Source organism: Haemaphysalis longicornis, unplaced genomic scaffold (genome assembly GCF_048455015.1).
Source record: "Haemaphysalis longicornis isolate Haplotype H1 unplaced genomic scaffold, Haemaphysalis longicornis Haplotype H1 scaffold_3, whole genome shotgun sequence".
NCBI lineage: Eukaryota > Metazoa > Arthropoda > Arachnida > Ixodida > Ixodidae > Haemaphysalis > Haemaphysalis longicornis.
Genome location: NW_027526335.1, coordinates 178989275 through 179013370, shown reverse-complemented (window position 1 = coordinate 179013370; position 24096 = coordinate 178989275). Strand labels below are relative to the sequence as shown.

The following is a 24096-nucleotide window of genomic DNA, read 5'->3' as shown; positions in this document are numbered from 1 at the left end:
CAGAAGACATTCCCGAATACGATGCCAGGACACACCGGCCCCAACCTGGTCACGTAATGACTCTTCAACGATGTCAACGAGCACATTGCAGCGACCACTGTAAGGGTGGTCCCTTGCTCTGGAATAAACTGACCTGTGCACTGATCCCAGCGATGAAATCGGTGGCACTCGACGACCAGGTTGCAGGTGGTACCAAAGTGCTTGGCCAGTGTCACTGCCGCGGTGGCATACACGTAGGACATGGCTGCGGTCCCTTTCCCCTCCCCTGTCTTCTCTGCCACTTTTGTAGCAGGCAGGGAGTTGAAAATACCTTGACCCTTCGGGTGCCAGAGAACGCAGTGGAAGAGCCTTGAGGTGCTCTTGTGAGAACTCGGAAGTGCCAGTTGCCAGCAGGTAGACCTTGAATGTGTCGTGCCATCAGTACCAGGATGGCACGACCCCGTGTCGGTAGGAACGGATCCGCTGTAGTGATGCCGACGAAAGCCATCAGGTAGGCGCGGTTGGTTATCTCCAGGACATTACCCCAAAATTGGGGGTTATAAAACCTCGTCGCAATTGTAATGAAGACGGGAAGCGATTTGCACATACTGGCTCCGTGTGGCATACTCTCTTTATTAGACGTTTCACAAATATATACAAACGCCAACCTAAACACTAAAACCGAAACTGCTTGTAACAATGTACGGGATACCACAATATCTAATTACTAAAAAAGAGAATGGTCATACGGCCGACTAGCTCATTTTCCGTACTGGAGCCTGCTACGGATTACGGACTACCGCGCGATTGGCCGAGGCCAGGAAAAGTGACCGCAAGTTATGCAGGGCTTATAAGCTTGCAGAATGAGCTATTTGCGTTTACATTTATTGCATATTCATTTCATATTACTAACAATGGTGTGGTAAGCAACGGAAACTACGAACTTACACGTAAGCATAGAAGCACCTGTCCGTACAGCGCGCACTATCCTTGTTATAGCCGCGAAGCACAGTCCGGGGCTTTCGAGTTGTCTCAATTGGCGTAATTGATAGTGTCTTAGGTGACCCTCTTTGTCGAGCATACTCAGTCCTTCACCAAACGATTATTATCGACAGTAACAAACATAAGCCAGCTGCAAATCTGGTCAAAATAAAACAAGTGTTGGCAGCGAGCCTGAGTGGTATTGCGGAGTCATGCAGAGAACGAATGGTACGTGAAGCATTAAAAAACGTTTTGTCATCCGCAGCAGTCCTAGCCAGCATACCATTCGCTTCAAATATCTAGACTGAACGTCACCGCTGACGTCAGAAAAAATCATTTACCGGGAGAATTGTAATTTCCGCTGCAATTCTTTCCTTTGTCAGTAACTAAACCATTGTTTTCTACCGGACAAGTCCTTGGGTAACTACAAAACACCTGATCGGTCGAATAAAACTAACAGCTATTTCTTCATGGACCCTTAAAAAAGTCGCTGACGGTTACAATACTCCGCAATGCAAAATTTGAGCGCAACTGTTTAGCTATTTCGATTTTGTAAAATATGTTCAGGCAAAGAATTCCAGACATTCTTAACTGTATGGTTACTGTGTGAGTGGCGTGGTTGGCCTAAGTTGCGTGCAGAGCATTTTACATCAGGCGCCGCAAACTTAGCGCCACGCGGTGCTACTGCAATGCTAGTCTGGCAGTGCCACAGACAGAGCTCGTGTCACGTTGCGCTTTGTTTACATAGGAGGTATTGGGGGACGCGCTCGCCCCATGCATTAGTGACCACGACATCGGCGAACACCCTCCGGCACTCGCTACTGTGGCGGCAGCTCGAAGTGGGTGGCAGCCGCGGAGCACGTCTCGCGTGGCACTCCGCTTTCCTCCTCACACTTACCCATGCACTGCTCCGCCCCGTTATTCGTCGCTGTCTTCGGTGTCTCCTCCTTGTTATTTCGGATACATCGAGGAACTGTGGCCACTTATGCCGCGAAACCACAGGAGCAGCAGCTAAAAAGCTGCGCTTTAAAAATGTCCGGGGTGAATAAGCAGTATAATGTGTAGCGTAAAGACACATTGATATGGGTTTTATTTATATACGCCTTCCCAACGGAGGACCGGGAAATGTTCCGGGTGGCACAGCAGAATAGCCACTGCTAGCGTATTCATGGTGTCTGCTTTCTAAAAAATAATCTATTTTCTAAAGTCGCATTGCCGCGAGGCGCTCGAGGAAGAAAGGAGCCGCGTGCTTCACGAAGACCTGTACACCATCCACATGCTCCATGCGGCTCCGTGAATTTGCGCAGACAAGTTCCAGCACAAACCGGTAGGAGGAGCCAGAGCTCCTCCTCAAAATTTATAATCAACTGCGGTACTCGTCGTGAGAGCATTGCTCATAGGAGAACGGCCTCATGGGTCGGAATAAGAATCCGATATACCGAAACATGATTCAGGCTCACCGCCATTAGTAGGAGGTGGTTAAACGGTGCTACTATTCACCACGCTGCTACATTGTTCGAACATGCTGCAAATTTTGTGCAGCGCTCCTGTACTTTGCGGCAAAACCTGCCTTGCTCGTACAAGCTAGGACACGCCAGAGTATGTCCGCCGCATGGGCAACTTGCTGGCGATAACTAAAGCCACGGCAGCTGCAAAATACAAAAACAAACTGTGCATTCCGAGACTGAAATCTGCGGGCGGACGCCGCTCTCGCTCTCTATCATTCTCAACGTGTGCCGCGCCTGCCCGCTTTCATGAATCCGGGAAAGTGTGCTCGGGTGTCTGTGTTGTGTTCGCGCCGCGTGCAAAAACACTAGTAGAGCTGTTCGACCATCACCGCTTCGGGGGAACAAACTCGGTTCCTCGGAGAGCGTAATTCATTCGACTAACAGCATCGGATACCGCGGTGGCTTTCTTCAAGTCGGGCTGTAAGCTCGAACAGAAAGGTGATGTTAACATGTCGTGGCTATTTATCTCCCGTCCTGCAGTAAACCAGTAAAGTCTTGCCTTCGGCTTTCTGTCGTCATCACCAAGGCAGCAACTTCTGCTGACCTTGTCGCCCACCACGCTACCACTACACGATGGTGGCGAGAGAGCCAAGTTCGTGGACGCCGTTAATTTAACAGCAGGAAGTAGGGGTGATGAGCTGCCCAGCGGCTGTACTTCTTGGAAGCGGATGCCCAGAGCAGTGGCGCGAAAATGTTTTATCTTCCGGAATCGAAATGGCAAACTCCCCATGGGCAGCTGGAGAGGAACAGATCTGTGCGGATAAACTGTGCACGCACCGAGCGTGAACAGGTTCACGAAGAAAAATGATTTCTCCTGCCTCCATGAACCACGACGTGGATGACAGTCTCGTATTACGTTACAGGGTCTCGCCTTGCGAGCCGTAACACCGTCATGAAATGCCACTGATATTTTGAGGTAATGTAAGTCGGTAAGGTTTAAGAGCTGGTGGAGTGGTTTCTGAATAGATAATATGACGCTCATGTCACCTGATGGGAGCCAATTCGCTTTGTTTTACCCACCAACTACACTCTGACTGAACCTACCGGCAGGTTACTGGGACCTGCTTGCTTCAGTATTGTATAGCTGCAGGATATGAGGAAAGCTGTCTCAGGAAATAAACTTTATGTTGGGTGGCGGTATCATTTTTACATCGGTGCGGGCTCTTCCAGGGTGCCGATCAATTAAAAGAGAAAGATTAGGAAATAATATATAGCATAAATAAGCACTGTCCAGGTAATGCACAACCCACTGGGTTTACCCTACTACCCTTAAGGCCCCGGAGCTCCCTGGTTGGTAAACCGGCACCGAGCCTACCAGCCGGAGTTTTACCAAAAGTCCGGTCGACCCCTTTTGGGGCTTCTTTTCTTCACCTCAAACCTTCCAGTTATGTGTAGTTCCAGTGCGAAGGGGGCCAAGCAGGGGGTCCGCGGTGTTGGCACTCACTGTCTCAACGAGTACTCAGAATTATCCGCGCAGAACTGTAGTTGCCTGCTGCCTTCGAAAATACTCGCAATAATCTATATCTAGGTAGTAAATCCAACGCTAGTTCGCCCAACAACCGATGTTCCCGCATATATTGAGTGCCACTTTTCATAAATATGATAAGTTGACACCGAAACTTTAGGCACGAAAAATCCAGGTTTGAGGCTTACATGATACGCACATGAATGTGTCATTAAAGCATAAATATGCGTCAAAAGCTCCAATTTAGGCATATATAAACCCAATGCATATACACTTCAAGGGCGCATTTTGGGACAAATTTTTCAATAGCAATGTAAACAGTGGAGAAATCACGTGAATTGGTAAATCAATGTTATTTTATATGTGAAAATGCGCGATACAAGGGTCGCCATTTTGAGAGGTTTACGTAAAATGTCGGTGATTTGAAACTAAAAGAAGGGTTTAAAACCACGCTAAACCGGCCGTGACCGTGTACGCCACGAAGTTACCCCTCCTTTCAGTCCAGTGTTGCGGAGTTGCCACTCCGGAATTGGAATGATTCCGGATTCATTCCACCTTTTGGAGATGCCGGAATGGAATGGGAATGGAATGACGACAACACTTGGAGTAATGGAATGGGAATGGAATTAAGGGCATTTTGCCCGGAATGGAATGGGAATGGAATGGGGATTTTTTAGACGACGGTGTCACCATTGCTGGCGTCTTCCAGCTACTTAATTAGTCTGTGGTGACGACTGCGTCGGTATATCTCAAAGGTGACGAAAACGAGAATGCATACCCGCTATCTCAAGTGACTGAATCCGCGCAACCTGCCGCAGCGTGTGTCAAAGTGAACTTCCACCTGCGCAAGCACGTCTGTGCGGTGGCGCTCTTAGGTCGGCTCTTCAAGCTTCGGCAGGCTGCGGGTACGGAGGGAGAGAGGAAATAATGAAATATGCAATATTGAGGCATAGCTTCTCTGTACAACTGTCCGTGGTGCCGATGGTAGACCGGCGTTTCTCACACTGGCAAGCGCCGTGTAGCCAGGCCAGCAAGTGTGGAATAGCGTGGAGAAGCAGAGGGGATACGAATGGCGCGCATCCGAAGCCGCAGTGTTTCTCACCGCAAGATGATGCTGCGAAGTCTTGGAGCTAACAATATAAAGCGTTCGCTCATGAAACATGAAACAACGAGTAGATATTTCAGAGACTTGTCTACTAATGCGTAGCATCCTTACACCGCCTGTCGTGAGTGTGGTTTTTTTTTTTTTTTCAGCCACATTTTTTTTTAAATGCTGTCCCACCAATTATCTTCATTTACGTTATTACAACGATTACATTTGGGACTTTTCCGAAATCTGCGTTATTTTGGAAATGCAGGGCGTTACACGGTTCATCATTTTCCCTAATTATTTTATATTTGTCTTCATTTTTTTTTCAAAATGTTGTTCGAACAATGCTGTCTATTTACGCTATTACAACTATTGCAGGTGAAACTTTCGCGAATGATGCATTATTGTGGAAACAGCATGCGGTATACGATTTGACATTGTCCGTATTTTTTCAATATATTTCCTATTTTTTTAGTTTTTCAAAATTTCGTCCTGCCAATCATCTCCATTTAGGTTATTACAACAAATACATTTGAAACTTTTACGAAACCTGCATTTTTGTGGAAATGCAGGGCGTTACACGTTTCGCCATTTTCCGTAATTTTTTTAATATTTCTCTCATTTTTTTTAGATTTTTGAATTTTTGTGCGACCAGTTATATCCATTTACGCCATTTCAGCGATTACAGGTGGAACTTTCGCGATATCTGCACTTTTGTGGAAATGCAGGGCGTTACACGGCTCTGGTGTAGGAGTACTCGGCAAAGAACGCTACGCATTAAAACTGTTAAAGGTGTTCTGTACCGCTGCCCTCCCGTCTCTCGCATTGGTACAGTAGTATTAGTGTACTGCTCGATGCTGTATATTCAATTAAAATCATTCAAGTAAGCATTTAGAATACGTGTACATGTGAGCAAGCTCCGCGCGACATGTCTCGTAGTCATCCACAGCATACTAATGGCGTTGATACGACGGTACGCAAAGCAGATAGCAAGATAGCATGCGACGGACTGCGCAATGAAACGGAAAAAGCCTACATCAACGTAAGAGCGTAATCGCTGTTTCATCTCGCATCGCTCAATAACAAACCGTTAAAACCTACTAACATGCAAATACTATAATATATACTCGATCCGTTACTTATTATGCAAAAAGGGGCACTGCGACACTGAACCTTTTTAAAGCGAATGCTTTTTTATTAGGACCCAGCACATTCTCTCAAAAATTTATTACATTACCCTTTATACCGGTTGCTCGAACGAAAAGCTCTGATAAGGTCTCTACACACGGCGCGTGCGTAAAACCGGGGACGGCAAATGAAGTCTCTCTTTTTCTCTGTCTCTCTGAAGCTGGACGTCAAAACGCTTACTTCATTGCGTCAAAACGCTTACTTCAAAATCGCAAAAAACGAACGGGTCTAAATGAGACAACACACGCTTCGATCATGAAAAAGGAGTACAATAATGAACCTTTACCTTTAACCCATAAACCACGTAACTTTGTACATACATTTTGATCGTTCGTAGTTGCGTTTACTTGTAAAAAAATGTCTGATGGGTTCGTTCTTCGCTTGCGATTTGGGTGCTTGAAGGTTTGACGATCGGTTAGAAGCACTTTCAGCGAAAGCTGGACGCACTTTTAGCTTTCGCTCTTCTTTCTACTTTCGATAGGACGGGACGGTAATTTTTTGCGTTGGGTGCTTGATCTGCACGATATATGTAAACAACCTGTAACACCTGCCAACTTGGGTGACAAGTGGCACATTTTGTTTAATTTTGCAGTTTTAAACCAGTACGATAACGTAATATACACGTTGCGTTTCTCGGCAACTCCATAAAGCACCTGAGGCAATGTTTACGATGCGGAATTAAAGGAATGGAATTGAGCATCCCATCCATTCCAGGAGTGGGAATGGGCTAACATATGTCATTCCGAGGAATTGAAAGGAATGGAATCACAACAAATTCTAATTCCTCGGAATGGAATTGGAATGGAATGGCGATGCCCATTCCGCAACACTGTTTCAGTCGAAATTTGTATTCCAGAAAATAACAGTCAACAGTACGCACACGTGCCGCCGGTGTTTTTATCTTTGGTTTGGCTGTCAGTATGCGCAAATTGTTGCCCTATATGGTAATGTCACTTTTTTATGAATGCATGTGTTTTTCCTGTGTATTAAAAATTTCGTTTCTCGTCAGCACGTGTCCCTTCTCCCTCAAGGTCCAAGTCCATCATCCTTGTCCTGTTTTTCCATCATGAACGAGTATCAACTAGCCCAACTGACCGTCCTCCCTAAGTTTATTTCTATTTCCATTCGGAATATAAATGTTTTCCGCTCAGACTTTTTGAGGTTCTTTTAGCTCACAGTGCCCAAGAACTTTATGTGATTTTTTCGAGGCAGATTTAACATTCGAAACGACTTGTCCAGCAACCGGTACTTCGGTGATGGCGCGGGACCTGTCCTGTATCTTCGAAATGTGCTCAGCGTTCTGATATAGAGTGGTGCCGAAGTCTTATGCTCTTGAATGTTGTCTGATTAGAATGGGAAATAAGCACACCAACCTGCCAAGTTACGCCCAAGTATAGAGCGCATTAGACTAGTCTCGTCTGCGACGCTCTTGTCTGTTGCAAAGCTGTGATCAACCCATAAATGTCTGTTGCACACATCTTGCACCTTAGCCGCGTTCTTAGGGGGTAACAACCGGTTTTGATTCACGAGGCACAATCGGTAACTGCCCCTTGACGACAACGCCGACTAATCCCATAGAATGCGCGGTGACGTGCAATACAACTCCGGATAAAAAATTGAGTCATCTTTCCCTCCAGAATTCATTGCCCCGCAAAGCTGCTGTGAGTAACACCACTTAGTAGCTATGCTCTTTATACCGATTAACAACATTATTTTTCAGGCTGAAGTGGAGAGATCCTTTGTGAAAGACTGGCTGCGTCTTGACAGCAGGTGATGTTCCCGTGTTGGGCACCTGGTTGCGCACCTGTTGTGGCTTCACCTTGAAACTTTTGGGCGCCACATGTTCACGTGGTTTTCCTTGGTCAGCATCTTTGACCTTCAGCGGTACATGCGGGTTTGTGTCACGTTCATTCAACTCGTTGCGTGTTTTTGTTGTTGTCGTTGTTATTGCGTTAGCCATGAACAAGGCATCCCGGCAGAGGTTTTCGCCACTGACACACGGTCACAGCGCGAAAGAATGAGAAAAAAAAATTAAAGCCATGCCACTCAATGTGAAAGGTGTCGGAAGTGCAGAGCAGTGATACGCCATAATGGGCTGCAGCGCCAATACCCGCTCACAGCTAGCACCCAACGTAATTCAAATTTAACGCCTTCGCAGTGCTCGCGTGCCCCCTGCCTGAAACTTCGCCGGCGAGAGTTTTGTTGTTTTTGTGCTTGCTTTCCCTGCCGCGAGTGCCGGCGTTGCACTGCCACTCTTTTTCGCTTACTATCGTAAAAACCAACCCAAAGAGAATTCCTAACTAAATGAACGCGGGCGCTGCCGGTTAATTGCGTATACTTTGTCTCAAATGTACTACAGTGTTGTTTGCACTCAACAATGGGGAGACGTATTACAAGCGCCAGTGTTTCACGATTTTCGAACGCTTTTGACTATATAAACCGCATGGCTTTCGAAGCCTCTGGGGTACGCCGCGATGACAGCGGCTACGACGGAACGCCGGCCCTTGTTGGGTCCGACGAGCGAGATACGACGACAAGGCGCGGCCCTAAAGTGCTCTGCGCTTAAAAGTTCCTGCTGACACCCGGTGGCCATGCTGGCTGCGTTCACGCCTCTGGAGGCCTGGTTTAGTTGCTGGGGACAAGCTTAAACGGACACTGAAGTGATATGTAAACATTGCGAGATTACTAGCGCAAATTGTAGTCCGGAGTCCCCAGGCCATGTTTCGACCACTCTGGGCGCGTTTACGCGATTTATTTAGTAGAAAAATTAATTCGAAAATGCTGTCCTCCTCCCTTTACGCTCCCCCATTTTCTGTGGCGTTTTCGTGTGACGTCGGGAGGAGCCGAGCTCGCAACTGGCTGCGCTTCTGCACGGCTCCCCGGCCTTCAGACAGAGTCCCTCGGCCCAGCGTTTCGTCCGCCAGCCGCCGACGGGTCGTCGCAATTCGTTCGCTCAGTTGAAACGAAGCCAGGACACGTTTGTGAATTGAAGAATGTGCCTTTCTTTTGATTAGTTTGTACACTATATCTAGCTCCAAGTCAAGGTCGCTTCACATAAGCGCTGCACAAGCGCACATGCAACGCTTCGCTGACTTGTACGCCAGTAGGAAAATATAAGCCCTCTTGAATGCGGGAGAAGAGTCAGCGAAGTCAATATAGGTACTAAGGAAATAAAATCAACTGATATTATTACCGTACAGCGTAAAACTAGGGTGCGGGAAGCACTTTTTTGCGCTAGGCGAACGAGCACAGCGGCCAGCAGCACGACTACGCATCTGTGAACGCTTTTACGACTAAGAAATGCAATTGCTAGACGTAAAATATTGTGGAAACTTGGGGGATGCTTACTGCACGAGCGCAAAACAACAAATAGTCACCTAAACTGCTTGGAATACTAACACTAAATAAAAGTGTAAACTGGTTATAATTATATACCTTATATTTCCAAGGGAGGCCGCGCTCGCCTGTGGCTGAGTGGTTTGGAGCGCTAGGTATGTCATCGCAAGTATTTTGCTAGTCACAAGTTCGAATCCCCGCGGGTACGTGCTTTTTTTTCGTTTTCCGCCGTTGTTTTCTATACTGAGTTCACCTTTTTTTGGGCCGCAACGTTCATTGCTCCACGAACTAGTTCACAGAACGCGCGCAGGCTGGCACTGGCGCGCTAGCGAGTTCTCGTTGGCATGCTGCTGCCATAAGCACCGACTGCTTGCGGGCAGTGGCCACAGGCCAGAATCAACAGACCCTTGGCCTGGTGAGAACACGCTTTTTGCGATACAGGCATGAGTAAGGCAAGCTCCAAATATGGGGGAAAAGCGCATGGCATTTGAGGGTCTGCGGGGACGCGGAGGGCGTTCATGCACTGCGTAGGCCTCGGCTAGTGAATAATACGATTCCAAGCTATCCTGGGAGGCTTATCTTATGCATTTTACAGCTGACAACATGGCAGAAGCGCGGTACGATGAGATATTACTGTGATATTGAGAATGCCCATCCAACAACGCCATCGATTGTGTTTTACAGAACCGAAACCAAAACCGAAACTTGCTTGGTTGCTCACCTTGGGCATCGCCCAATCACGGTGCCCCCTCCTCCCAACGTCACAGCTTTAGTTGGTGCGGCCGCCGCAAATCGCGCATGGTAGTTCGTCGTCTTTCGCGCTTTGTAAAATAATTACCGATTTGTCAACCGGATAAACGATGAAAAGTGTGCTAAGTTGAGCCAGTCTACGCAGTGCAAGCAAAAACGGGAGCTTGACAAATTCACTTCAAATTCACTGTGCGAAGTGTCCCTTTAAGAACGATGGAGCGGCCGCTGGGGCACGGGTTTCCGCGTAACACCGTGTTTGGCACAGCGCGTGGAATCTCCGCGCAAACAGCGGGAGACAAATGCCGAGTTTCGGGCCGTTTCGAAGCAAGAAAATTTTTACCTCAACACAAACGCAAAAAACCTCCTAAAAAAATATACAACCCAAAAAACGGCATTTTTAGACGCTCAAAAGCCGATATAGTGTCCAACCTCGAAATCGGCACTTATAGCACAATAAACTATTGCTTAAAGTGTTTCATTTCCTTTAGTTCATGCTCATATATCGACTAGGCGTGCTACGAACTCAAGAAAAAAATAGAAATTTTGCCTAAAGCTCCGGTCTCAAGTGATAAATTTCCAGTGATTCCAGTGCGGCCGCTGAGCCTATTTTTCGTTGTTTTGTGCCAACCCAGTTCTGTTGGCAGCCCCGTCCGCTAACTTTTGTCTCTGTTTATGTTTCAGTTGCTCAATCTCTAATATTGGCGGAAACTATGCCAGGTGTTGTTTCTACTTATGTATCCTGTGGCCATCGTGTGACCGCCCGTGACTTTATCTTTGTTCGAGGCAAAGCGCGTGTTTCTCTCGCTTTCTTTTGTATGCTGCACAAGCTCATTTGATTGGGCGACTGCACCGAGTCGCCACACTACTAGAATGCTTGTTTCTTCTCGACGTAGTTCGAAGGTTCCAGAAAGTAGAGCACGAGGAGATAAATGCGCACAAGCAAAGCGTCGCGGCATTGAATTCGCCGACACTCATCTGAGCACGTCATCTTGGCGACTGCTACCTCGCCGCAAGAGAACACTTTTAGTACTTAGAAGACGACACGTTCGCTTCAATGAACATTTCTTCCTTGAGGGCAAATGCGTAATCTTTGGCTGCGTAACAATATGACAAGCAACAATCATCGCCATAACGGTTGAAATATCAATGCAGCTGTCTCTAAATGCTGTGCGAAGTAAACGATGCAAGCAGTACTTTAAAGCTGACCCTTCTTAGGCCGTAAAAAGATCTCTTCAGGTTTCCCCCACTTTATCGAACGTGTGCTGTGGGGATTCAAGCGGACCGAGTATTCCGTCAGAAACAAGCTGTGTCTGGCTTCCTGCAGCGTTCAAACTGAAAGCAGCTACTTTGTGCTTTTTTTCGAATTTGCCGTTTATTTACAGTCCGCATGGGTTTCCCACAGGTGTTTTCCGGTTTCTCCATTCTGCTGCTGCCACCCTTTCACCGTTGCCCTTGGCCACTTCCTGTTTACAACATCCGGATGGGAAGCCGGGTTGACAATCTAACAGTGCTCGTTTTGCTACTGCTCGTCCGTTCGGACTTGCGCACAGAGCTTCTTCAGGTATGCACTAGAGAGGAATGTGGCGCTAGTGTCTATGCGGCTTAGATCAGGGCCGTCTGCGTTGTCATTTGCCGCCATTACACCATACGCTCGCCGTACTTCGGTCTTTGGGTTGGATTCAGACGTTTCAGTGACCGTAAATAAAACGCAGTGCCACAAAAACGCCCAAAAAGTGCTTTGTTTGTTTGCCAAGCGTTTTCGCCAACACCCAAGGGGTCACGAGTCCTATTAAGCACCTGGGGGTGCCACTAGACAGTTATCAAGACAGTCACCCTTACTGGGCCAAGCAACTAAAGGAACTTCGAGAAAAGACGGAGAAGTGGAAAGGGTGGGGTTTTTTAATGTTTGTGAGAGCCACAGTTTGCAATTTGTTTTTTATAAGCAAGCTGTGGTATGTAATGCAAGTTTTGCATTGTTCAAGGGCTAATATTCAGAAATTTCATCGTGTGTTCGCCGTTTTTATCTGGAGTTCATAATGAGGAAACAACGAACAGAACAAACCTCTTTCGGAAAGTGCGTGAAGGCGGACTTGGGTTATCGCAATTATTTTTAAGGCAAGTGGTCCATAGATTTCTGTTTCTTCGTGATGTTGAAGACGCGTTTCTTAGGACGGTTTCTGAGCTGCGACGTGGAAGACTTTTGCCCGAATTTGTTGTGACCTCTGAGTACATGAGGGGAACTGTACGTAGATTTTTTGAGGAGGTGGTGTGGTCATACCGTTTTCTTTCAGTGCGTTTTTCTTTAGAGTACTTAAGGGGGGTGAGTCAGAAGAAACTGTACAAAGATATCGTCGAGAGTGTATTTCCAGTGCCAATATACCGCAGCAAGTGTAATCTAAGGCCTGAGAGAGATTAAGCGACTGAAAAGAATGACGGTTCCAGGTGGAGTGAAATCTTTCTTTTTTAAACTCCATACTGGAACACTGGAAGTAAAGACCTGGATGCAGGAAAAGGGATGATTTGTGCCATCTAGACACCAAGGACATTCTTGCTTGTGGTCAATATCAGATGAGTCACTTGTGGCTTGTCACATGCGTCAACGGTGCAGCGAAACAAAAGCTAGTAGAGCGAGGTGAACTTGCGGTCAAGGGCCTCAAGGGCCTGGTCATTGATCCAGAGAGCAGGAATATCAAAATGAAGCTTCTTTGGCTTTCCCCGCACATAGAGCAACGCCGAATTGTTGAAGCGCTGGAACCGTATGGCACGGTTCCGTCTATCAGAAGAGAAATGTGGCGGTGTGATGGCATAGAGGTTTGGAAGATGACCAACAGAGACGTGTCATTCACGCTGAAGGATGGAATCTGTCAACTCGCTGCCGCACCTACTGGACGTCTACGGTCAACAGTCTCTTATCTTGATTCCTGGGCGTCCGCCACTCTGCTTGCGCTGCAATAGGGTAGGCCACATAAGGAGGCAGTGCAAGACTCCGCGTTGCAAGAAACGCCACCGTTACGACCACTTCTCATCAGCGTGTGTGCAAACGTACGCAGACACGCTTCGTTCGGGTCGTGAAGCGAAAGATGACACTGTTTCATCTCACATTATGGATGCAAGTAAGTTCTTGGATTCTTCAGGCGAAGCTGTTGCGGAGCAGCGGCAAGAAGATAGGGCTCCTGCGGTGGCCACGGAGGATGCGTCCCGTTTGGTACCGCCTGAAGATCAAGGAAGGGGCGCTAACGTTGCGGTCTTGCCTGCAACGTGGGCCGAGTCGCCACCTTACCTGGATCGACCACCGTCGACAGAGAATGAAGAAATGGAACTTGAAATTGGTACCAAAAAGCGACCTGCGCCCCTTGATGAAGCTGAGGATTCGGGTGGAAAACCAGAGGTCATGGAGATAAAGCAGGCGAAGAAGTTCCTTGTTAGGGATGCTTCGGATCCTGCTCCTGCTGCTTCGGCGGTGCTATCGACGGCCTTGGCGCCGGGTGCCACATCCCCCTGCGATACAGGCACCATAAGCTCAGAGGCTCCTCTAGTTGCCGACCCTGCATCATCATCAGGGGCAGCTTTGGCTGCCTCCCCGGCTGCGGAAAGTGCAACTACTGGTCGCTGTCCTGGTGCCCGGCCTCCAGATCCTGATGGAACTGCGGGTAGGCGAGGTAGAGACGCTACACTGCTGTAGGGTGTCATGATGGGAGCTCTTTCTTTTCAGTTTGGAACGTTAAATGTCCGTGGCTTACGTAACAAGAGGCGTCAAGGCCAGCTTCTTCACTTAATGCGGGTTTGGAAGCTTGATATATTGGCCATTCAAGAAACGAAAATTCAGTCGCCCGAAGGGTCTGGGGAAGCTCTAGCTCCTTTTCAGTCAGAGTACGAAGTGTGCCATAGCCACGCCAAAGGGTTATCTGCTGGGTGCATGCTCTTTCTGCACAAGTGCCTGCACTGCTGTGTGGAATTTGTATCCACTGATCGGGAGGGACGCCTTATCGTATGTGACCTAATGATCGCGGGAAAGTCATGGAGGTTTATTGTCGTTTATGCACCATCGCAACCTCGTGAACGGGAAGAATATTTCCTGTCATTACAGAGTCACTTGCGTACTGACCGCCACTTAATGGCCTTAGGTGATTTTACACTGTGTGTTACCCGAGTGACAGGTCATGTGAGCACCGACGATCGTACTTAGGCGCTATAACATAGGGAAACATTGCTTGTGACTTTCACCTTTCTGACATAGGAGAAAATGTCCGACTGCAAAATTGTTTACCGATTTTCAGGGAGCCTCTCACGCTAGGCTAGACCATATTTATGTTTCTTAAATTGCCTGCCGTGTGTCCATACCTACACTGTTCATCCGGTATTTTTTAGCGATCATTGCTTCTTATCTGTGGCGCATGGTAGCCAACAGTGTCGGAGTCGTCGCCTGAATTGGGAATTGTGGAAATTTATCAATTCTTTACTATCCCATCAGCCCTTTTTAAATCGTGTGCCAGAAATTATGCAAAATGCAAGAAATCGCCATGATCTGCCAATGCTCGCACGGTGGGAATTATTTAAGCAAGAAGTGAAAGTCACGGCAATTGAAGAGGTTACAGTAATGGCGTTTGAAACGAAAAGCAACATAAATCACCTAAAACAATTGTTGAGACAACTTAATGAACTTAAAGGCCGATGTCCACGTCAATATATGGATGACATTCGGAATGTCAAGGCGCATCTACAGGCGTTTGATGTTGAGAAATACCGGGGAGTACTAGTGCGAGCGAGATCACAGCGCTTTGCTGAAGTGCAACCGTGTCGCCGGTCCCTAGGTGATGAGCACCGTCATGCTCTGTCTAAACAAATACTTGAAATTGAGTATAAAGAGAAAATTACTGATGACACTACTGTGATAATGATGGCCTTCGTCGATTACTATAGAACTGTATTCCAAACTCCCAAAAGAGCGGTGAGCGAGGACTCCATTGAAAAGTTCATTAGTTTGCTGCCCAAATTAAACCAACACGAGTGTGAATCCATTGACCAGGAGATTGGCATTCAAGAATTGGTGTCTAGCATTGAATTATTGTCGAAAGGCAAAACACCGGGACCTGATGGTCTCACTGCAGAATTTTACCACACATTCTATTCTCTGCTGGCTCCATTTTTACTTGAGGTTTACCGCGAGGCTTACAAGACTGGATTTCTTCCACCTACGTTGTACGAAGGCCACACTGTTCTAATCCCCAAAAGTAATGATCCTGACAAACTGCATAAAGTAGAAGGATATCTTCCCATTTCCTTAGGTAATGTAGATTATAAAGTCTTCGTTAAGATTGTGGCCAACCGTCTTCAAAATGTAATTGAGCTACTAGTTGTTGACCATCAGACATGTGGCATCCGTGGGCGATCTATTCAAACTAACATACACATAGCAAGGTCTATATTGGAGTGTGTTTCATCCCATGTAGCCTTAGTACAACTAGATTTGGCAAAGGCATTCGATCGCATCAGTCACCAATTCCGGTTTTGTGCTCTACAGCATGTGAACACAGGATCTTGGCTTACCGAAGGTATTTAAATATGTTATGCTAATGGCTCGACAAGAGTGATAGTCAACAATCGACTAACCCACCAATCCACTTCTTTCATCGGTTCGTCAAGGGTGCCCATTATGACCACTCCTATTTTGCTTATATCTGGAACCATTATGCATGCGCATAATAGATTACATTATTGTTAGAGGGTTCACGCTATCGTCCTTCGAAGTGAAAATTTTAGCATATGCCAATGATGCCGCTTTATTTTGTACTGACAAGGCCAGCGTGGCGAATGCTCTTGCCATTACACAAGAATTTTGCGAGGTTTCAGGTGCGGCCCCGAATTTCGAGAAAAGCTGCGTATTTTGGTTGGGAGAATGCGGACCCACACCCGATTCTTTCGCCGGAATCAATTGGAATAGACACCTAACTTATTTAGGAGTACCCCTCTCGCAGTTTCTCAATACTGACTTGCATTGGTCGGAGCAGGCGGTGAAGCTACAGCGCCAAGTGAATGACTGGCGGGGACGGCAGCTGTCCATCTTTTCTCGTGCTCGGGCGTGTAACACGTTTCTTGTGACCCGACTTCTTTATGTCCTACAGGTGTTACATTGCTCACGAGTCAGGATACAGGCTATTCACCGGATTTTTGCAACCTTCATTTGGTGTTCGCGTAGTGAGCCAATGCGTCGCGATAGTCTTTTTCTTCCGGTTGTGCGAGGGGGACTTGGGCTTATTCATTTGTTGTTTTTTTTTTTTGGCAGCTTCTTTCTCGTTTATTCTACTTTCGAGATGCTCAACATCCTTTTTTGAAAGCTGTACTGCAAATACGTCTTGCACATTTTCTCTCTGATATTGTGGTGTCTTCGCTGTCTGTGGACGCAGCCCGAAGCCAGCGAGGTTTCCTCAAAGAAGTGGTTGAAATGTTTCGCTTTTCACAGGCTCGGTTAGCATTGAGTACATATTTACTGCTTCGCGCGAGTCTATTTCTGATGCCCTGGTTTCTGGGCTTTTTCCCACAAATTATATCGTGTTCTGTACCTACACTCTTAATCTGGTTCCATATAAGTTCCAGTTAAAAAGGCTGATCCATATATTTTATGTGGATCCAAACGAAAGAATAACTGGAACGAAGCATATAGGTGGATCTTATCTGGAACCGTCAGCTTGTTTTCTTTATGTTCGTGGTTTTTATCTGGAACCGAAGAAATGGGGTCATGCGATGTCGGCGGTTCCGGTTACTGTTCCACTTATGTCCCAGTAAACGGTTGGGGAGAGTGCGTTTGTGTATTTTTTGCTCGTGTCTTGTTCCACATAACTCGTGCATGGCAGTGAAGTATGCACTCTTTCATGCATCAACTGGAACAATGACCCGCATATATATTAGGTGCTTCTTGACCCAAGATACACGTGCGCGTGCGTTTAATATACACGCGCACACCGCACATAAAATTTAATGAACTTCGCCGACATCTATGAAACTGCCTTGCAGCAGTTAACTTTCATAATACGGCTAAGCTGTAGTTTTAGTGATGTCCTTTGACAGAAAACGAAATCCCACTTTTTAGTCAACGCCGTACAAAGCATTAAAAATGTCGAGAGGAGGATATCTTAGGCAAAAGAAGAAATTGCAGGAACCCACTTCCAGATGTTCTTCGGCACCCAAACCGCTTTCGTGAACATCGTATCTTTCTAATTTGAGGCGTCAAGTACAAAATCACCAGTGACTTCAATTTGAGAAGGACTAAACGTCTTCCCTTTCCCCGTCTGCCGTTCGGGCAAAGCCATAGCTGCTATAGCGCTGAAGAATTCGTGGTGCTTTTGTGAGCACCTTCATAACGAAATACTTGTTGAGGCGATTACATGTTATGCATCTGGTTTACAAAGCTTCGCAGCAACGGCAGTTTTTGTTCAACGCTCAGTCATCATATCGCTGTGGTGTAGTACGCGCTCAATGGTACTCAGTCCACGTTACTTATGTTGTGATGGGGTGCATACATAACGGTAACCGACTGCGTCACATTTTACACCGCACACATCATGCTACGCATGCAGGTATATGCTTAGAAGTTCGTTTTTGTATTTTGTCTTGTCTCGGCTGTTAATTTTCACAAGCAAAAACGGAAGCCTCTTTGCAGAAGGAGAACGACTCAAAACCTGGAGAACTAAATCTACCCCGCGGCATCTGCCTTACATTCTATATATTTATACTTAAATGGCATTCTTATTTCACATTATTCATTGCAGTATCGGGAAATCCGCAGTGTTACCCTAATGTTGTTACTTGCCATAGTAATTCAAGTTCACCGAATGACCTGCCGTCTCCTGCTGGTCCCCCCGTTGCTGTTTTCCTGCACTATTGGTGTTCATGAAGAAAAACTGCTGGAAAACGGGCAGATGTATTAATACTCGCTAATTAGCTATGTCACACTGAATTCACTATACGGAAGTAGTTTTCTATAACGTGGGTACAAAGAGCGTCGCAGTATATATTATTGGTATTGGAAAGGCTTGTTGTCAGGAGAACGCAGTCAATAAAGAAGCGTCGTTTTGTTTTCACTGCAAACAACGAAGTAATGCTGTCATCAAAGTTTATGCACACATACCGCACGCACTCACGGCCCGCGGCGAGAAACAACTTCACCCCAACTAACGTGTTAAATTGGCTAATATCTGAGCTCTCTGTTCCAGCCTCAGAGCCGCGTAGACGTCCGCTTAGAGGCCTACTCCCATTTTCCTAAGTAAATAAAAGCGATCAAGGGTGCCGAGTTTGTGATCTCTTCCGCGGACTGGTCACTGGCCACGGCGTGCATCGCCCAAGCCACGGAGGAAGGAAAAGTTGGCCGAAACCATTACGAAACGACCGCCACTTCAGTGCGGCATGCCGTGCGCATGCGTCGGCAGCCGCAAGGCCATGCCGCCACGCCGTTTGCGTTGATGCATGGTATAGTGGGAAGGCAACGGGTACAACGACGATGAGTGAAAAACAGGACTGCGTCAACCATTTAAACGACAGTAGCGCCCCTATCTCTCACCCTTTACTGCGCCAGTTTTACGTTCTTATGCATGCAGCGCCACAAGTGGCGTTCTACAGCGGTTTTCTCGATCGCTCGCGTTATGCGCCTGATGTACTAGAGGCATTGCAATCACAGTGGCGGAAACCGTTATGGCAGTTTGGTTGTGGCGTGAAACTGCGAACTTCTTCATATCCTCGGGCTGTATTTACTGTTCGACGAAATGTAGTTTTGCCAGGAGGCTCAAAAAAGGTCAGTGCTGCTTATTTATGTTCTGGTAACGGTTGTTTTTCATTGACTTGTTCATCACTGCGTCCGATAAACATGCCGCTCCGTGTCTGTTGTTCGTGTTCAAGAAACGTTATTTGCGTGTTTGTGGGTCCCAGTCGGCTTGCATTTCTGACTGCGTACGTTGGCTAGTGCTACTTAGAAAGTTGCTGCTGCGCGCATTTCTCGAGTCTGCATGTCCCCTTACGGTGTGGTGTTGCTTAGTTGTATATTGACGGTTGCTCGCTATTGTCTCGCGCGCACGCACTGAACAACTTGTAGCGTCTGTCTTTAGACTTATCGGCATTTTCAAACTTTCGTGTAATTGCGTTGTGTTGGTCTTCTGAGAGCCGTAAATTTATTGTGCTAATCGCGCTACTCCGCCTAATGTTAATATGCGTTCAAGGCGTTAGCGGCAGCACTGCTTACGTTATCTGTGCTGTGTGTAGTTGTTCCCGGTTTCTTCCAATGCCTTCGATGAATTCAGATGTTCTATTTACACTAGTAAACTTTAGTTGGCTCCCTGACGTGTAGTGAAATGCAAGGGAAAGTGGTTGTCTGAGCAGTAGCGTAGTGACAAAACGTTCCTTTTGTGGAGGGGAAGGCAGGTGGGAACACGCAGAAAGTGTGGTGCCGTTTCTATGGTGTCAATGTAAGTGGTAACCTGAGACCTCAGAATAATTAGCCATAAAGCTCACGTGTGGACTATTAGAAGTTTTAACGTCACAAAGTAAGTTTAAAAATAATTCATTCCTGCCATTTTATGCTATCAATGTCAGTGGCAGCTAGAGAGTTGGAATAATTTTCGAAACGCGCAGGTGCAAAGTTGTTGAATCATGATGTGCACCAAACATTAATCCATTTTTGTTCTCCTTTGAACATAGAAATTATACTGAAAAAGCAGATTGCTACATTCTGTATTCATACTCTATGACCTGTTCAGAAGGAGTCTGTGGCTGACTGTGGAGGCATTTGGCCCTCCACTGATAGGTTGTGACAAATGTTTTTGTTCCTCTGCAAAAAAAATGAAAACAAATTATTTCCATTCTTTACATGCTCCTGCGAAGTCATGGCTGTGGCATTTACTGGCTGAACTCCTGCTCCTGCGAAGTCATGGCTGTGGCATTTACTCCCCGACAACCCTTCGGCATGCTGAAGGGTTGTCGGGGAGAGAGTGGCGGATTATGAATGCCCTGTGGAGCTCATAAGCCACAAAAGAGTACCTTTTGAGTCGTGCATATTGTGCAGATATTCACCAGTTCGCATAGACCAAGGACAGGTGAGCTCAAAGTATGTTCAAATATTTTTATATCTCAAATTGTTTAGCAAGAAAAGATTACCAGGGCTTCCGCTGTAAAAAAGACATTCGACTTTCGTGGAACGAATCAGACATTGTTCAATATTTTCTCGTGCTTCCTGGGTAAAGCAAGGCATAAATTTCTTCTCTGATATTTTTGTACTGTTTATTTTCTAGGCAATAGGCCGAAGATAGACCTAAAACAGCTGTACAAGGAATGCATATGGCCATTTTAATTGTATTTGGACCCCTTCTTGGAAGTGTATCATCAGAAGGCAACACATTAAAGCTCTTGCACGGGATGAAATCATTGCATTCTACAAGTAAGTACGCACTCCCATTTTTTGGTCTTTCATGGCGCGTTTTTAGGTAGTTTCTTTGTAACTAATGGTTTGAAACTTGAACTTCTTTTCAGTGACAGCTTGGCCTGTGGCTCAAGGTGACAGTAGGAGCTTTTCGGAACACGTTAGCGAAACTTTCCTGGAAGTGCACTTTGAGACGTCCCTGGCAGAAACACCCGGGTCTTAATTTTGGTTGGGTAAGCTGGCATTTTGTTTTTGCGGGACTCAATTTCTGGGGCTGTTCATCCTAATAAAATCTCACTGTTAACAAGTTATCGTGAACGCCAATATTGGCCATTGTGTTCACATTCCGCCTATTACGGACGCTCCAACACTGGCAAAAAAAAAAAAACCACTATTTTGTATTCAAGTTTTGTAAATATTCAGCTTTTACGCCTTGAGAGTTGTTGCTGTGATTTGCCAGCACCACGGACACGCCCAACGTGGTTGCTGCTACAACAATATGGTGGCAACTGACGATTTAAATTTCACGCTTTTAATACGCCCGTAGCACCAATAATACTCCCAAATACAGCCGTAGCATGAGTAATGCTTGCATTGGATTTTGACAGGTGGTTAAATAAGGGGTAATTGTTTTTTAAGGGAATTGTTTAGAGCACAGAAAGTGTCGTCTGCAAGAAAATGTGCTATAGTTGTGATTTATAAGAAAATTGTGCAACAGCCTACTTCAGCATTAGTCAGCTCAACTTCTGCCTCATACCACTACGAACCATGGAGGTAATACATATCGAGAGGCAAATATTTTAGGTAGAATTAATTCCCCAAAAAATTTCTGCCACAGTGCGATATTTATGATTTCCTGTGACTGGCCATTTATTTCTTTGCGGTAGACACATCGTTTAGCTTTAGGTTATATTTAGCCAGCCTCACTACAGCATTCTAGGGAGCACATTATACAGTACAGAGAACATTTTTTGCAGAGAGAAGGTGTGTAAAATATAATGCCAAAAGGTGATTATAGTAATTATTATTTGATTAATAAACGAAATCTCTCAAGGATAAAAAACCTTATATTCAGAATACCGAGGCAGCAAGGTGGTATACTTTCCAGAATCAGGGCAATTTCATTGATTGTCTGTGGTGATATTGTTCAGCGCACTTTCACCTTTAGCAGCACTTCCAGAAAAAACCCAAGAAATCACTGATTTTAAATCAATTACTGTGTTATGAAAGGGACTAAGCAACTCACTCATTTAAAGCACCCATGTAACAAAATTTTCTTGTTTCCTTGAAGGTACATGAGGTGAGCAGTAAGTCTTCTCGAGGCCCAGTTATTCTGAGAGAAGGGACTGGCGGCATCAATATTGCCCGCAAGAAACACATCACGGATTCGCCGCCTGCATTGTCACTTCAGGATGTGGTCATCCTCTTCGCCGCATATGTCATCTTTTTCATCGTGTCATCATGTTCATATGGTTGTGTGCCTTTGGAGAGTTCTTGGGACTTTTGCAGGGAGTTCTTGGAAAGCATGAGAAGTTTGACAGTGGCCTGGTGTCATTTAAGTTGGAGTCTCTGTTGAAATACTTGAAGTGTTCAGCTCTACTTGGGATTTTAAATTATTGGTAGAGGTTAAAGTATCTCTTGAAAGGCATGAAGGAGGTCAGATAAAAGGCATGAAGGGGGTGAAATCAGATGAAGGGGTTTAAGTTACTGGCACATGCAAGTTTCATGTCAACTGAACACTGAAGTCGTGCCTTATTTTTCATCATTGGCACAATGCGCAGGCTGTCTTTGAATCTATAGTGGGTGTTAATGTAGTTCATGGCACCGCATTGTAACGTCCTATTATTCAAGTGTAGCTCATGAGATTTTTTTTCGTGGCAGTTCTGCTGGTGATGCAAAAGTGACAGTGCTTATTTACGGAGATGGCTTCCGGCTTCATTGATAAATTTTAGTACTGTAAGTGAGCTGACACACATGCCGTAGAAGAATTTAAAATGTGCGTATTTGGCTTGAACAAGTCTTCTCCTTTGAACAAAGTTGCATTTCTTGCTTGGCAGAAGCAGGGCTTTGGTGACTATTACACTGACAGCAAGACGGGAGGGTTTTTATAGCACGCAACTGTGAATTTTACCTAAGGTAAAACGTTGAAGCTGGAAAAAATGCTTTCAAGTCTGCTTTGTAAAACTGGTCCCCTGTATGATTCAACGCTGGCTTGTTTGCTTCTTAAGGATGTCTGACTTGGTCCCGCTTGAATTCATTACGTGTATAAAATTAGCCTACGTGTTAAATTTTAATATGTGTAAAATGCTCCCAGCTGCTGGTTTGCAAATTATATAAGATTCACGCTGGCTTTTATGAGATTTCTTTGGATGAATTATGTTAACTACAAATTGTTTGGGCAAGTAACGTGCCTTAAGTCAAAGGCCTTTTCAGGACGCTCATAAATTCTGTTTTGGCTACAAATAACTTGATGTTACACTTACGTCTGGTGTCAGGAAACTGTACTATCTTTAATATTTATGTTTTAATTTGTGGCATACTGCCGCATGTGACCACTCGTGTCGAAATGTTTTATCGTTGATGTTGGCTCGAGCGTTGTTTTCCTAAACTCTTGCACTGCACTGTTGTAGGTTTGTGATAATACAACCGTGTATGGCTTGTTTTTAGGCCTTTCCCTACAATTTAATAGCAAACAGCATTTTCCCAAACAGTTATGCGTAAACATAGTATGACAAGCACAATGAGTAATTCCGCCTTTGAATTACCTTGGTTTATCTGATAAGAAAGCATATTTGATGCTCACTGTTGTATAATGTCTGTGTTCCTGCCGCGGTAGACGCACACGTCTATTTATTTGTGAAGCAGTTGACCTTAATACCGTCTTTATTAACCATGTTTTTGAGTACAAGTGAATATGTGAAAATGCCACTTGGAGCCTAGTGTTATCGTTATGGTACTTATTGCTTGTACGTTGGTCATTTTCTGTGCAATTTAAAATAGACAGCTATTCAAATCTGAAATGTATGAATACTAACACCCAATAAAGTTGTATAGTATGTTGAAAAGCAGTGTATGAGTCATAATAGTTTGTTTCGTGCGGATTTTAATGCAAGTATATTGTTTCTTTTACGTGCAGCTGAAACCCAGAACAGGATTCTGCGGGTGAAGCCAAAAACTGTGTGCCGCTCTAGGTGCCTCAGACCAACTTTTATATAGAACTGTGCTCCGATAGGCAACTGTTGGGAACTGTCAGGGACCACACTGCTGCGATGGTTTCTGCTTTCCAATTGTTGGTATCACTGCGGGTCATATATCACGGCTGTGTTAAAATGGTGCTTGCGGTTTCCTGCTGATACCAATGCATCCGCCAGCCTGGCATATGACCTCGGTGTATACC

At 45.7% G+C, this 24096-nt stretch overlaps 1 long non-coding RNA gene across 2 annotated transcripts; it reads left to right on the top strand.

The window, feature by feature from the left end:
- The first annotated feature begins 18977 nt into the window (after positions 1–18977).
- Positions 18978–23719, top strand: LOC144175836 (uncharacterized). Of its 2 annotated transcripts, none has more exons than XR_013323703.1 (4): positions 18978–19082; positions 20572–20717; positions 20810–20932; positions 21991–23719. It is a non-coding gene; the product is annotated as an uncharacterized LOC144175836 (long non-coding RNA). The 2 variants fall into 2 exon arrangements; XR_013323702.1 differs by lacking the exon at positions 18978–19082 and adding an exon at positions 20249–20376.
- The last annotated feature ends 377 nt before the right edge of the window (positions 23720–24096 follow it).